This window comes from Nyctibius grandis, chromosome Z (genome assembly GCF_013368605.1).
Source record: "Nyctibius grandis isolate bNycGra1 chromosome Z, bNycGra1.pri, whole genome shotgun sequence".
In the NCBI taxonomy this organism is placed as follows: domain Eukaryota; kingdom Metazoa; phylum Chordata; class Aves; order Nyctibiiformes; family Nyctibiidae; genus Nyctibius; species Nyctibius grandis.
In genome coordinates, this window is record NC_090695.1 from 84,607,556 (window position 1) to 84,621,444 (window position 13,889).

General features: G+C 40.1%; 1 protein-coding gene across 2 annotated transcripts in view; it reads left to right on the forward strand.

Annotated features, from left to right (window-relative positions):
• The window catches only part of SSBP2 (single stranded DNA binding protein 2), a 194,300-nt gene that overhangs the window by 130,099 nt on the left and 50,312 nt on the right, over positions 1–13,889 (forward strand). The gene's annotated exons all lie outside the window — the stretch shown is intronic.

Consider the following 13,889-nt stretch of genomic DNA (forward strand, 5'->3'; position numbering starts at 1 on the left):
ACCCAGGTGCTGAAAGCCAGGTAGAGACCAGTGTCTTTCTCCTTCTTCCCTGAGATGATACATAAACAAAAGAAGCGTATTTCATTGGGAAAAAAAAAAAGGAAATGTTTTATTTATTCTTTTATTCGAATGATGATTGTACAAAAATGGCAGGATGTCAGTGGTCTTTATTTACAGTGTATGTAAGTGACAACGTTATTTGTGTGGTGTTCCTTTTCCCACCTTCACCGAGGGAAAAACTGCTATCTGCAGTATTGACACCTCCATAAACAAACCCTGAACCTGGCATGAGCGTGTTGTTTCCTTGATCAACTCAAAAACTGAGGTGTGTTTTTTGATACATGAATGAAAAGATACTTGCAAGTGAAGTAGAAAATATCTTACTTATCGTACACAAAATCCTCAGGAGTTCGCAGAACTGATTAATTATTTTATTTCTGCTTTTCCTGTTTTGAACAGCTGGCTAGGTAGATTTTTTTAAACATAATCTTATCTTAATTTTTAGATTGTATAAATATTTCACTTTTTCTTATTTTAGCCACCCACTCCAGTTGTTATGTCAAAGGAACTAAAGTTTAAAGTTTTTTTCTTTTATTGTCTTTGAGGACAATTAAGAGGGGGAAGGGGCACAGATAGGACAAGTCTGTGAAGTGTAGAGGAGAGAGTAACTATTTTAAAGGTTTTGCGGGAGGCGAGTGTGGGAGTTTTGGTTTTAAAAGTGTGAAAAGACTTTTAGCCACTCTAGATCTTTAAACATGTAAGAAAGACGATGGAAAGTTAAGTGTGGGTAAACTTTCCTTGTCTGTCAGTATCTGACTTCAGTCTTACTTGAAGCCCCACCAACAGCCTGCTCTTTTTGCAAGGCCTGGGACTGGAAATAAACAGAGGAACATCCATTTTCAGTGTAACACAGTTTGTGACATTAATCAGAGCTATCATCAGCTCCCCAGCACAGCCAATGAGCCTTCTGCAAGGCAGGTTCCAAGAGCTGGTCTGCATGGTTTGGTCTGGAGGAATCACCCTTCACCTCTCCTTGAAACTGCTGGGTCTGTGCCATCACGTCTCTCTGTAACATGCAATACTCCAGACGAGTCCCTTACAGTTGTAGTTGGCGAGATCTGCTTTCCTCAGTTGAATGGCCTTGTCAACAGAACAAACGTCTTTCAAGAAATTATTAGTTTTCGCTGTAGTCATCTGCCTAAGAATATATGTAAAGAAATAACGTGCTAGTTAGCAAATCTGACCGCAAGCGTGGTAGCGCGTGCATTGATGTGGTTGGGAGCAATCCCAGCAAGGGGAGCTAAGCCAAAATCCAGCCCCTGACATAACAGTGTGCTGGAACTGGAAGGTGTGTATAAAGCAAATATGTATAGACAGCCAGTGACAAGGTGTTGTGGTGTTGGAGTGAGAGTTGTCAAGAAGCAGTTAATACCTGGTTGTAATACTTTCAGACGGAGCTGAATCTTACCAATGTCAATGTGTCTTAAGAGAAGAAAATGTATTGGCAGACATAGCCATGTGTGTGAACCTCAAAAACTGAGGAGCATCACCAGCTGCTGTAAAAAGCAGGTGAAAAGACAAGCAAGAAAGAGAAAGTCATGGTCAAAGCTTCCTAATTCCTTCATAGGTGCTTTCTTTCTAGTACGCCTTTAACTAGACGATGAGTTTCTGTTTGCTCTTCTGCAATTCCTCTGGTCCTGACTGGTCACAAGAGCAAATCAAAACCACCACAGAAAACATCTGTCTTAGTCTGAATACTGACAGACTTCCATGAACTGCCAGCCTTCTTTCACTGAGAGGCTGGAATTTAGACGTTCAACTCACTCAGGTTATGAAAATGAACAATTTTGGTTTTTAAAAGTCAGAACAGTAGGAGAATGGTGCTTATATCGATGTTTAGTTCACTAAGACTTTGCACTACAAAAACATTGTAACATTTCAAGTTTTTGCAACCTAAAATTTATCTAGAAGGTCATCCTGAAATGATAAAGCTGCCTTTTGTCGCTTCATGAAATGTTTGGATTGGCCTAAGCTAAAGCTGTTGACAGCCACTCCCTTCCAGCTCTGCTTGACTAACTCAGAATTGCTAGACGATTTAAAGTCATTGCATTTCTCATCAGTACTGGCTCTTGGTTTTGCACTGCAACTCTTATTTTGGCATGTGGCACTTAACCACTAACTGGGATGTAAGCAAAATGTATGTTCTTGCTGCAATTGCTTCTTACCAGACGGTTCAGGGGAACATGGCAACCTAGGTGAGGACTGTGCTGGGAACCAAGAAACGTTACTTGGGTTCCAAATTTATTGGCACTGCTGACACTAGTGTTATTTCTGTGACCTTTATTTTTTATAAAAGAAAATAAATCTATTTTCTATAAAAGAAAATAATACAGTACACTCATATAGCACATGGAGGTAGATAAATATGGGAGAAGTATGGTTTCTCAGACAGTATCTGGTAAAACTCTGCTCTTCGTAAAATGAAGTTTTCATGTACATGTAGGCCACTAGCACTGATATTAATTAGCAGTCTGTGGCATTTTATACTTTGTTCACAGAGGTGGAGTTCTGCAGCCAGCAGCTGAACTTGTCTTGTGTCTCTGTGCTTGTATTTTTATACTTCAGTTCAGGTGATGGATGATGAGCACTACAATGCTGACGGTCCAAAAGGCAACGCCTTACAATGATACAGTGAAAGCAAGGTGGTGGAGTTGTGCACAACTATTGCCATCAACTAAATTACTTTTTTTTAAAAAAGAAAATTGTTTAGAGTGTCAAAAACTTATTTTTGAAAAGTCAAGAAAACAGGTTTACGTGGAGTTAGAATGTGTCTCAAATTCATCTACTGTTGTGTATGTATTTTAAAGTAACTTTAAACTTCATCGCTACATGGGGTTTTGTCTTCATCTTCTCTCGGTACATAGAATAGATTATACTCTGGAAATAAATTGGGGTTATACAGTAACTGCATCTGCTCTTGGTTCATTAGCAGCAAAACTGATTGTATAGGACTACAGGAGGAGTGAAGACAATAGTTTTGTCATACAAGACTCAAACTCCAAACAGGAGAACCCAATCAAGTTTTAGAGGTGATTGTGTCTCAGGCTGAAATAAGGGGTCAAGTGCAGTTCAGTGAGGGTGATGTCTGGCGAGTCAGCCCTTCTGGTAAGTTGCTTTCTTAAACATGGAGCCTCAGAAAAGGATAATGGTTGGGAATCAGAGTGCGAGGCTGGATGCAAAAAACTGTGTGCAATTCCTTCCCGAGTTTCCCCTGTTTTTCCTGGGTAACCCAAAATAGGTCATTTCGATTCTTTTTTTTCATGTTTCTCCACCTATAAGACAGAATGTCATAAGGAAAGATGCTTTTAAAAGTTTATTAATTGCTTGGGCAATAGACATCATAAAACAGTCTTAGGTTGCATAAGGGTAGGGTGGCTGTATACATTCCTGAAATGCTCATCTAACTCCCGTCCGAGTCTCAAAATTCATCATCGATTTGCCAGTTTTCCTTTCTAGACCACGTCCTGTACGTGGAGCTAGGGTGTGAGGAAGGCACGTAGCTACTATGTAAATAAAATAATTTAGGGCATTTTCTGTGCCATTTTTAGTGTCAGTTACTCTGTTGTTGGTTTCGTGGTATGGCCACCCGCAGAGATGAATCTGACCTAGTCTTATCCCTCTTTTTGGAGTCCTCTCTGATACTGAAATAAGTAGGGCAGCTGGAGGACTGAGTAAGATTATAGCAGTTATTTACCTTCAGGTCTAGACGTTAGAGGGTGCATATAATGTCAGGAGCCAAAGCTTTACGCAAGGTTCTAATAAACTCCTTTATGGTGAGTTAAATCCAGCTACTTGTGATCAAAGAGGATTAGGTCATAGAATTCAAAGACACTCAGATTTTCACATCCAATCTCACTTCACTTTCTGGCCGGAGGACGTCTGCGTTTTTCACCAGGGTTGGTTCTGTGCAGTACAGAAGTGTTAGTGCCTCGGCGGAGCAAGGTCTTCGAAGTGTTCAGGGCTAGCCTCACTCCCTTCTTCTTGAGGACAATGAGATCGGGAAAAAAAACACGGTTTATACTTGGACATCATGGTACAGTGTGCATTTATAAAATAATGACATGAACATCTGGAAATACTGTCATAGCAGTTTTGAAGCCCGGACACGCTTCTGTTCCACAGCACGCACCAGTGTGCCCTTTTGAAGCTTGAGGGTTACATTCAGGTGCAAGCTGCTGCTCTGCGTGCCGGCCCATTTCCATCCATCTGACCAAAAGTTTGCCATGTCTGCGTTTGTATAAGCAACCTGTCTGGTTTTTTTAAAGGCACTCAGGCAGGTAACAGCATTGGGTTTGTACTTAACTCACCTGAGAGACACTGCTGAATAGTTAACTCATCAAGTGTCAACTGAAATTTAGAGGAAGCAGGTTGTTTGATAATTGACAGTTCACTTGTTCAGTTTGGTAATTTTTTTAAAAGCTGAGTTCTACCACTGACTGTACCTTTTCACATGTAAGTAAAGCACTTGCTCTTTTAAACGCATTACTTTTTTTCAGCAAATTTGTTAAAATTGTCCTAGTTGAGCTTACTGCTGAACCTTACTTCCATAGTGCGTACATATTCTAAAGGAATTGTCAAGGAGTTTGCTTCATTCACCAATTTGAGATCATCAGATATACTTGGGATGACATGGGAAAAATGACCTGACACCATGTTTGAAATACAAATGTTACATATTCCTCTTATATAAAGGGGAAAAAAAAAATACCCAACCCAACCCACCAGAGTAATGTAAGGCTGTCATGCCATCTAGTGGCAGTTGCTCATTTTCATTTTAGCTCAATCCATATTCTAAAGTATTATTTTTAGCCTTGTTGTGCTTTAGTAGAGCTGACCTAATGCTTTAGGAGAGCATCGGTACAGTAAGACACATGAGCAGAAAGAACTTTTCCATTTCTCTTCCTGCCTAGCATTACTATGTGCCATAAAAAATCAGTTTAAATAGCATTTAAATAGTGAAAACAACCAAAATAAATTAGTGAATTAAAAATCAGTAACAACACACACTTCTTGCATTTTGAAACAGAAATAGTGACCTATTTATAAAAAGCAAACAGATTTGTAGGCTTCTGTGTAAGGGTGTAAAATGTCTTCTCCTTTTTTAAAAGTCATTGGTTGAAGTCTCCCAAACAAATACAGACGGCACCTTTACATCTCTGCTGATAACACAACAGCTGGGGTTAAACCAGCCCATTTGGGGTTCCCCTCAGTCCTTGAGCTCACTTTAATCTAGCTCACGTGTATTAGTCTCCCAGAAACTATTGTATTGGCTAGGGGTCTGCTGGGTATGCGATCCTGCGGCTCAGCCCCTTTGCACTCTCAGAACGTCCTCCCAGATCGCTTCTTTGAACAAGCACCCAGCAGTAAGGAAGGTGAGGAGGGAGAAATCCTCCAGCATCCCTTTAAAGCTATTTTGGAGTGACTGTGTTGCTGCTTTGAATTGTACACTGAGGGGCTGTTGTTTGCACAAGGAATGACGATTCCTAATTCCATCTGCTAAATTACATGACTAAAGCTAGAAGATGCAGACATCTCTCAGACTGGTCTTTGCAGGACCAAAATGTTACAGCGCTGGTGGATAGGGGAAGAGCAACTGAAGTCATCTACCTGAACTTGTGCAAAGCATTTGACACTGTCCCACACAACATCCTTGTCTCTAATTTGGACAGACATGGACTTGATGGATAGACCACTTGGTGGATAAGGAATTGGCTGGTTGGTTGCACTCAGTTACAGTCAACAGCTCGATGTCCAAGTGGACACCAGTGACAAGTGGCGTTCCTCAGGGCTCGGTGTTGGGACCAGTCCTGTTTAACGTCTTTGTCGGCGACATGGACAGTGGGATTGAGTGTGCCCTCAGTGAGTTTGCTGACGACACCAAGCTGTGTGGTGTGGTCGACACGCTGGAGGGAAGGGATGCCATCCAGAGGGACCTTGACAGGCTTGAGAGCTGGGCCTGGGCAAACTGCATGAAGTTCAACAAGGCCAAGTGAAAGGTCCTGCATGTGGGTCGGGGCAATCCCAAGCACAAATCCAGGCTGGATGGAGAATGGATTGAGAGCAGCCCTGAGGAGAAGGACTTGGGGTTGATGGGTGACGAGAAGCTCAACATGAGCCGGCAACGTGCACTGGCAGCCCAGAAAGCCAACCGTATCCTGGGCTGCATCCCCAGCAGCGTGGCCAGCAGGGCGAGGGAGGGGATTCTGCCCCTCTGCTCCGCTCTCGTGAGAGCCCACCTTTAGTACTGCGTCCAGCTCTGGGGCCCCAACAGAAGAAGGACATGGAGCTGTTGGAGCGAGTCCAGAGGAGGCCATGAAGCTGCTCAGAGGGCTGGAGCCCCTCTGCTATGGAGACAGGCTGAGAGAGTTGGGGCTGTTCAGCCTGGAGAAGAGAAGGCTCCAGGGAGACCTTCTAGCAACTTCCAGTGTGTGAAGGGACTACAGGAAAGCTGGAGAGGGGCTTTTTACAAGGGCATGGAGTGATAGGATGAGGGGGAACGGTTTTAAACTGAAAGAGGGGAGATTTAGATTAGATCTTAGGAAGAAATTCTTTGCTGTGAGGGTGGTGAGACCCTGGCCCAGGTTGCCCAGAGAAGCTGTGGCTGCCCCCTCCCTGGCAGTGTGCAAGGCCAGGTTGGATGGGGCTTGGAGCAACCTGGTCTGGTGGAAGGTGTCCCTGCCCGTGGCAGGGGGGTTGGAACTAGATGATCTTTAAGGTCCCTTCCAACGCAAACCATTCTGTGATTCTGTGATTCTATGATATATATTGATGTAAAACCATTTTATTTCATTTTAAACCCTTTTGAACAGTTTCAGCTATTGTATTCCCCTAACACTCACGTAGTTCTGGGGTTTTCCAGGGCATGACCATTTTTATCCCCCATCTGAATTTTCATTCAAGCAGCCACACTTCATCATGGTAGCATGCTGCTTTGTCACTTAACCTTTCACTGCTGATCCTCGTGTTTTCCCCGCTTTTGCAGCATTGCCTGTACTTTTTTTTTTTTAAGCAAAAATGTCCAAATCATTAAAAATGAACTGGAGCATGACTGCAGAATTAGCTGGATTTGCTACCTGTTCACACCTATCCTAAATTCCAGTGGAGCAAAGGAGATAATGGCAGGTGAAGGAGTGAAAAGTTAAAGAATTGGGCGCTGAGCAGAGCAGATACAGTGAAGTCCCAGAAGCTTGGAGAACATCATGGATTGTTAAAACATTACTGTAAGCAAATGGAACGTCACCCGAGCTTGTGAGTAAAGCTGGCAGCTTTGGTAGGCCTTGAAAAGCTTTGAAAATAGATTTTAAAGTGGATTTTTTTCCTCTGGGTTTATATAATTAATGTTAATTAAAAGAATTTTATTGTATTTTTGGAATCTCTGTTGTTTGTAAATGCATACACCCCAGTGTAGCAGACTGGCACCCACTGGGAATACTCAAGTGCATAAAACTATGCGTATGTCTAATTATTTGCAGAACTGGGATCTGCGCATTTTTGTCCTTGCCAGTATCACACTGTATTTTAAAATATTTTAATTTTTAAAATTGTTTTACTTTTTAGACTGTGTGAGAGGTGACTAACCTCTAGAAAGATCTGTAAGTAGTTTGCGTTTGTTCCTTTCTTTTTTTGTTCATTTTCTCTAAATACCAGGAATAAAGTCAACTTTAAAAAGATAAAGGTGTCCGACATCTGCTGGCTTTGATAATTCTATCCTGCAGTTGTGGTGATGGTTTTACTGCTGGTGACTGTTAGGACAAATTAAAAGTGCTCAGCTTGAGTAGCTAAATAAGCTCTGAGCCCACGCTTCCCACACCTCCCCTTCCACACTGCTCGCTGTGGAGCAGTGCAAGGGGAAGGGGTGGAATTTGGCACAAGCCATTTACCTCAGAGGTCTGTTCTGAACTTTATCATCTCAGCCTGGAGAAAAGAAGGCTCAGGGGAGACCTTGCCGCTCAGTACAACTGCCTGAAAGGAGGTTGTAGCGTGGTGGGGGTCAGCCTCTTCTCCCAGGCAACTAGCAACAGGACTAGAGGACACAGCCTCAAGCTTTGCCAGGGGACGTTCAGGTTGGACATTAGGAAGCATTTCTTCTGAGAAAGGGTCATTAGACATTGGAAGGGGCTGCCCAGGGAGGTGGTGGAGTCACCATCTCTGGAGGGGTTTAAGAAAAGACTGGACATGGCACTTAGCGCCATGGTCTAGTTGCCATGGTGGTATCAGGGCAATGGTTGGACTCGATGATCCCAGAGGGCTCTTCCAACCTGATTGATTCTGTGATTCTGTGATCTTACCCTGAAAATGTGAGTTCTCTGTTTGTGAGATAAACCTCAGAAATGTAAGGGTACTGACCATACACCAAAATTGGCATTATGGCTGCTGCTGAAGTGGTACTAAAGAGTAGGGGAAAGGTTGTCATTTATATATGATGTTTTCTTCTGCTGAGGTTAATTCAGTTCCTGTTGTAGTCTTGACTCTTGCTTTTTACGTGAGCCACAAGTGATTGGGTTTGAAGCCAAAACCCTTGGACGGTGATAATGCATGTAGCCTTGAAATAATACATTTATTAAATATAACAGCAGGAATAACAAACTCCAGCTTGTCATTGTCAAAATTGTTCCAAAAAATCCATCGTGTATCATAATCATGGGTCACTAGAAGGTTTGCTAAATTTAAGGAAATACTTTCTTAAGCTTAGTGATCTGTGTATGTGATGTCTGAGTTCTAAAAATGCAGTTTGTTTATTTTTTAAAAAAAGGTGATACTTCTTGATGTTTTTGTTCTAGCTTGTCAGGTTTCAAATACTCTGTTTTCTGTAGTGTTTGCATTTAATAAAAATTAAAGTAAAAACTTAATCTGGTTTAAAATGCATGTAGGTAAAAGCACTTCCAAAATGGCATTTCTTTCAAAATTTTCATTAAATTTCATGTGCAGAACTTAGCCCCTTTCTCTTGCACTTGCTAAATCTTCTGAGGCATGAAATAGTGATATTTCCCATAAAGTGAGACAGATGTAGTAACAGTGCAGTTCTTAAAGATCATTTATCATCAAAATGCGTGTTCTTTACTTCCTCAAATTTCTGGAGAAGTAGCCAGGAAAGTGGGCAGATCCTGCTTTTAGCATCACACAGAAATGTTTAGCTAGGGACAAAAGGATTTTGTTCGTTTTTTTTCCTTCATTTTTCTATGCCGAGTGTGCAAGGTATGTATTGCAGTGTTCTTCCATATGGTGGAACGAGTCCTGTATGTCTTGACCAGGGATAAAACATTAATTTTGTTTGAAGTGCTACTATTGTTATAACTTTTGGAATTTTACATGTGGAAAGACAGATGTCTGTGGAAGGCTTTTTGTTTTTTTTAAAAAAAAAAGTTTAATTTTGCTCTATAAATTAAATCAAACCTCTTACTGTTGCTATTTATAGGCTGCTGGAGCATGTCAGGCTGCTCTTAGAAAACGATAAATATGGAAATTATTTTTTCAGGGATCTTCATCAGAGAAGAACTTGCTCAGGGAAATAGGTTTGGGCAACAGGAAGGGCCAATGTAGAGAGAAGTCCTGTCTCGGTGCTGAGAATCTAACGTGATTTTATGTGAAACAGCATAGACGAAAACAACTAGTTTGATTTATATTGGTAGATTGCAAGTTGTGTTGTGTGTAACCCAAATTTCATCTCTGAAATACTTTAGCAAAATATAAAACAGAGACCTCTAACACTGTGGTGACCATTTGAGGGGTGAAGGAAGACAAGAAGGGTTATATAATTAACAGTAAAATGCAGTTGAACAGGAAAATAATTTTTTGTTAAGAATTGTTGATAGCCTGTCCAAGCTTTGCAGAGGATAAGTTACATGTTTGTGCTTATCAGCAGGCTGTGCCAGCGCAAGAGTGTCATTTTGAGAGCTAATTTAGTTTAGTCCTGGTTAGAATTAAAATGTGTTAATGAAGAGTGTCTTATACACTGTGGTGACTGTTATTGCTGATGGAGATGTCCACAAAACAAAAAAAAAACGGAACTAAAATAACTAAAATAAATGAAACTAAATAAATGAAAGTGTATGAATTGTAAACTAACTTGGATAAATTCAATTCACATGTATTTTATGGTTCACCACTGGTACTCTTCAAGAGTACAAAATCCCATTTCATTGAGGATGGAAGCATGTTCACTAGTGGTAGCTGTAAAGCATCTCTAAACCATTACATAAAATGGGAGTCCTAAGGAGATATATCAAAATGCTACTTCCTAGTCATCTTTCAGTATTGCTGCCATAATGAGAAAATGAAATAAAAATATCAAGCAGTCTTATTTGTCACCACTTGGACTGTAAATAGTTAAGTAATGTCGATCCTTTTAACCAGGAATAGTGTTTGAAAACCAAAAAAAGATTAATATGATTTGTATTTTCAGAGACAGAATATGTAGCTTGTCAATTGAGTTCCTTGTTAATGGAGGAGAGGAGAACAAAATTTTTGGTTTATTTAACTTCTTATAATTTGGAATTTTAAATGAATAAATTAAAAGATTTGGTCACTATGAGTATTCCTATCTGGTTTACGACCTTGATGCTGGCAGCCTGGACAATCTTATAATACCTGCTCTTCAAGTAGCGGCGCAATTAATTTAAAATTTGGTATAGTGTGTACAAATTAAGTCTGTGGTTCCTTTTGTAGGTTCTAGTGATAACTAGTGTTTGGAGTTTGTGCTGATTATGGTGATTGAATTATACAAACCAATTAACACCATTTCAGTCCTTTTCTATACTGAGTGCTAAAACTGTGTTTCGCCTTGTATTTTTTAATTTGGGGTGTGCTCTTGTTGTTCCCCTAAGAGATGTTCTCCAGTTAGGAGCATCATCCACCTCTCAGGGTGTTGAGACATATAATCTAAGGAGATTTTTTGAAATTTAATAATGTGGGTTAAAAAAACACAGGATGCTGAAAAACAGTTATCACTTGGTTTTGTTTGGTTCTAAAACCATGAATTTAGAGGTGGTTTTGGGAAGCCCTGCAGAGCACTGTCTGGTGCAAGCAGAACCCATTCCTCTGCTTTCCTAAGCCATGTAAAATGCAGCCAGAGCGCGGCATGGGCATCCTCTTTTGTTTTCCTGGTATGTGTGTGTGTGTGTTACATGAGGTTGTGCTATCCCGTCTAACAAGTCATAGGGTATCACGTAATATGTATGTATTGGAACAGATATGGGTATTTACAGTAAATTCAGTCTCAATAGGAGTTCAGTCTCAACAGGAATTGAAATGTGAGCAATACTCAGGATTAGTTATTTGACTGTGGATTATTGTAAATTTTGCAATTTATGTGGGACAAAATGTGGTTGATAAATGTAACGGTATGAGTAAAAAAAGGATAATAATGTCAATGAAAAAAAAAAAACCCAGTATTTGGAAGCAGGTAAATTATATTCCCAGCTTTTGGCAGGGAAGTAAATTTAAAGAAAAATAGATTTATTGAAATCTGTCATACTTAGTAGAACACCATCTTTTAAATTCTTTTATTCCACCAGTATTAGGTACAAGAAAACTAAAACACACCATATTCTAGAGTCGCCCAAACAACTGAAAAAAGGCAGAGTAAGAATTACACAACTGGCAGAGAAACGTGCCAGCTTCTATGCCTTTATGTCATCAGCTTTCTGGTGGATATTGTTTGTGTAATCATTTTTCCTGACTGGAAACCCTTGAGAACCATTTCAGCACCTGCAAATTACTGTAGGATGGAGCTACTCCGGTAATACCCTTCTTCCTCAGTCAGATCAGCTTCGAGAGACTGGTTTCCCTTAGACAGGCTTTGCAATATCTTAAGCAAGATCTGGCCCTGAAATGCCAGATATATTATTTGAAGAGCATCCTACATCCTTTTGCACAGAGAAGGCTCTAGGAGATAATATCTTTTGCCCCTCTGTCTTCTTCCTACCCAACAGCTAAAGTTATTGCTGCGTTATTTAATCACGTTACCTATCTTTTGGCATATTTTTCCAGCTTAATTATGTCTTTCTATTTTTACCCTGAGGATTTTTTGAAGAGTCATATGTCTATAATCCTTAGGTGGAAGAAGTGCTCTTGTACTCTGTGCTTTGCTAACAACCCTCTCCCTCCCTGCTAGCTGGAGTGAGCAAGGAAGTATTTGATTCATTGATGTGGCAACTATCCAGTCCCCATCGGTGAACTCTGAGATAAAGAGTCTGCCTCGCTGAGGATTTAGTGTGGGGTTCCATTAAAGGTTTTCGACTACCAAGATGCCGAATTTTGAATTGATACAAGGCTGAGGTAGCAGGCAGAAATGTCCAAGTCTTCAACACATGAAGAATTTATGTTTTGTCTTCAGAAGACAAGTGCTACACCGACCAATTCAAAATCTGTGATGATTGGTTTTAATTTAGTGCCCATATTTTGAACCCATTACTTCTTGTGATGTGAGTGCTGCAATATCATTAAGAGAAGGGGAAGAAAAGTTTCCAAGAAGTCAAGGAAAAAGCTACTAGCCATAAGAACTGTAAGTCCACAGTGGTTCCCCCCTAACCCATGGTTATTTCAGCAACTCAACAACAAAGCAAAACTGATTAGAGACTAAATGTCAGCTGTTCTTATTAATTACAAAGGATGCAGCAAAACAAGTGACAAAAAGTGCCTACTGCTTGAGTTTGTGTCTTTCAGAATGCTTGGTGCTTAATAATGTGTGTGTGAGGCTTGAAAAAAATGCTCTCAATGTAGTGAAAAGCTGTTCATATTTAATTTATTTTCATTAAATCATTGGACAGAATTTCTTTGTTGTCTTGGTAGGTCTCAGTAGAACTTTTTGTGGACAAACATGACATTGGTGATGGAGAGGGAGAAGTTTAGTAACTGGCACAAAAATGAGAATATTTAAGGTTTTCTTTTTAATGGTAGAATTTTTGTGGTAAACTTAAGTACTAAATCTTGTTCCAAAACAGCATAAAACTTTTTAGAATTGTCCTTGACATCACTATCTCACCGTTTTCTGCAATGCTATATGGACCTGTAGTGATACTTATATTCATCAAAACATTAGCTGTGCTTCCCAGTTGTTTATATATTTTCTGCCTATAGAACTGTGCAGTGTTTGTACCCATGGATCATCAAGAACCATAAGAACTATTTGAAATTTACTAGGTGAAGCCATTTGTTGCAGTTCTACTTGGGTTCGGTTGCTTAAAGAACAGGAGAAGGTTTAAGCACTTCCACAAAGGTGCTTAAGGGGACTACATAGATACATAAATATTTACAGAATATAAACCTTCTTGTAAGACAGAGTTGTATCAAAGAGACTCCAGTAGTTATTCCATGCAATGAACTAACAGGTCAGTTAAGAATAGATGCAATGGCTCTCAAGTCTGCTTTGATGCCTGTTTAGGAAACAATGCCTCAAAAAAAAAGAAATTCATGACATATATATAATTTCAGAGAAGAATCCAAGATTTACTATGTGAGGCTTTTATTAGGTAGACTTGAGACCTACCTAGATCCAGACCTTCTCAAAAATCTGAAGCAGCTACTGACCTCAGGGGCACAGCAAACCAGAAAATACAGACTCTAATCGTCAGGCATTGGAAACAATGCAAGTCATATTTTGAAAAATGAAATTGCGACTTTATATGAGCAAGCCTCTTTCTCTCCTTATCTCCTCCTATATCTCCTTAATGCAGTGGGATATTTGTTTCAGCTTTTAAAATAAAACTTGTATTCTAGATGAAAAATAAGTTTTTAGGTATTTTTATAAACTGCATAGAAAGGCGAACCCACTGGGAAGAGTGGGGACAAGAAGATTTCCATCCGGCTTGAAAAGCATACGTGTGCTGCCA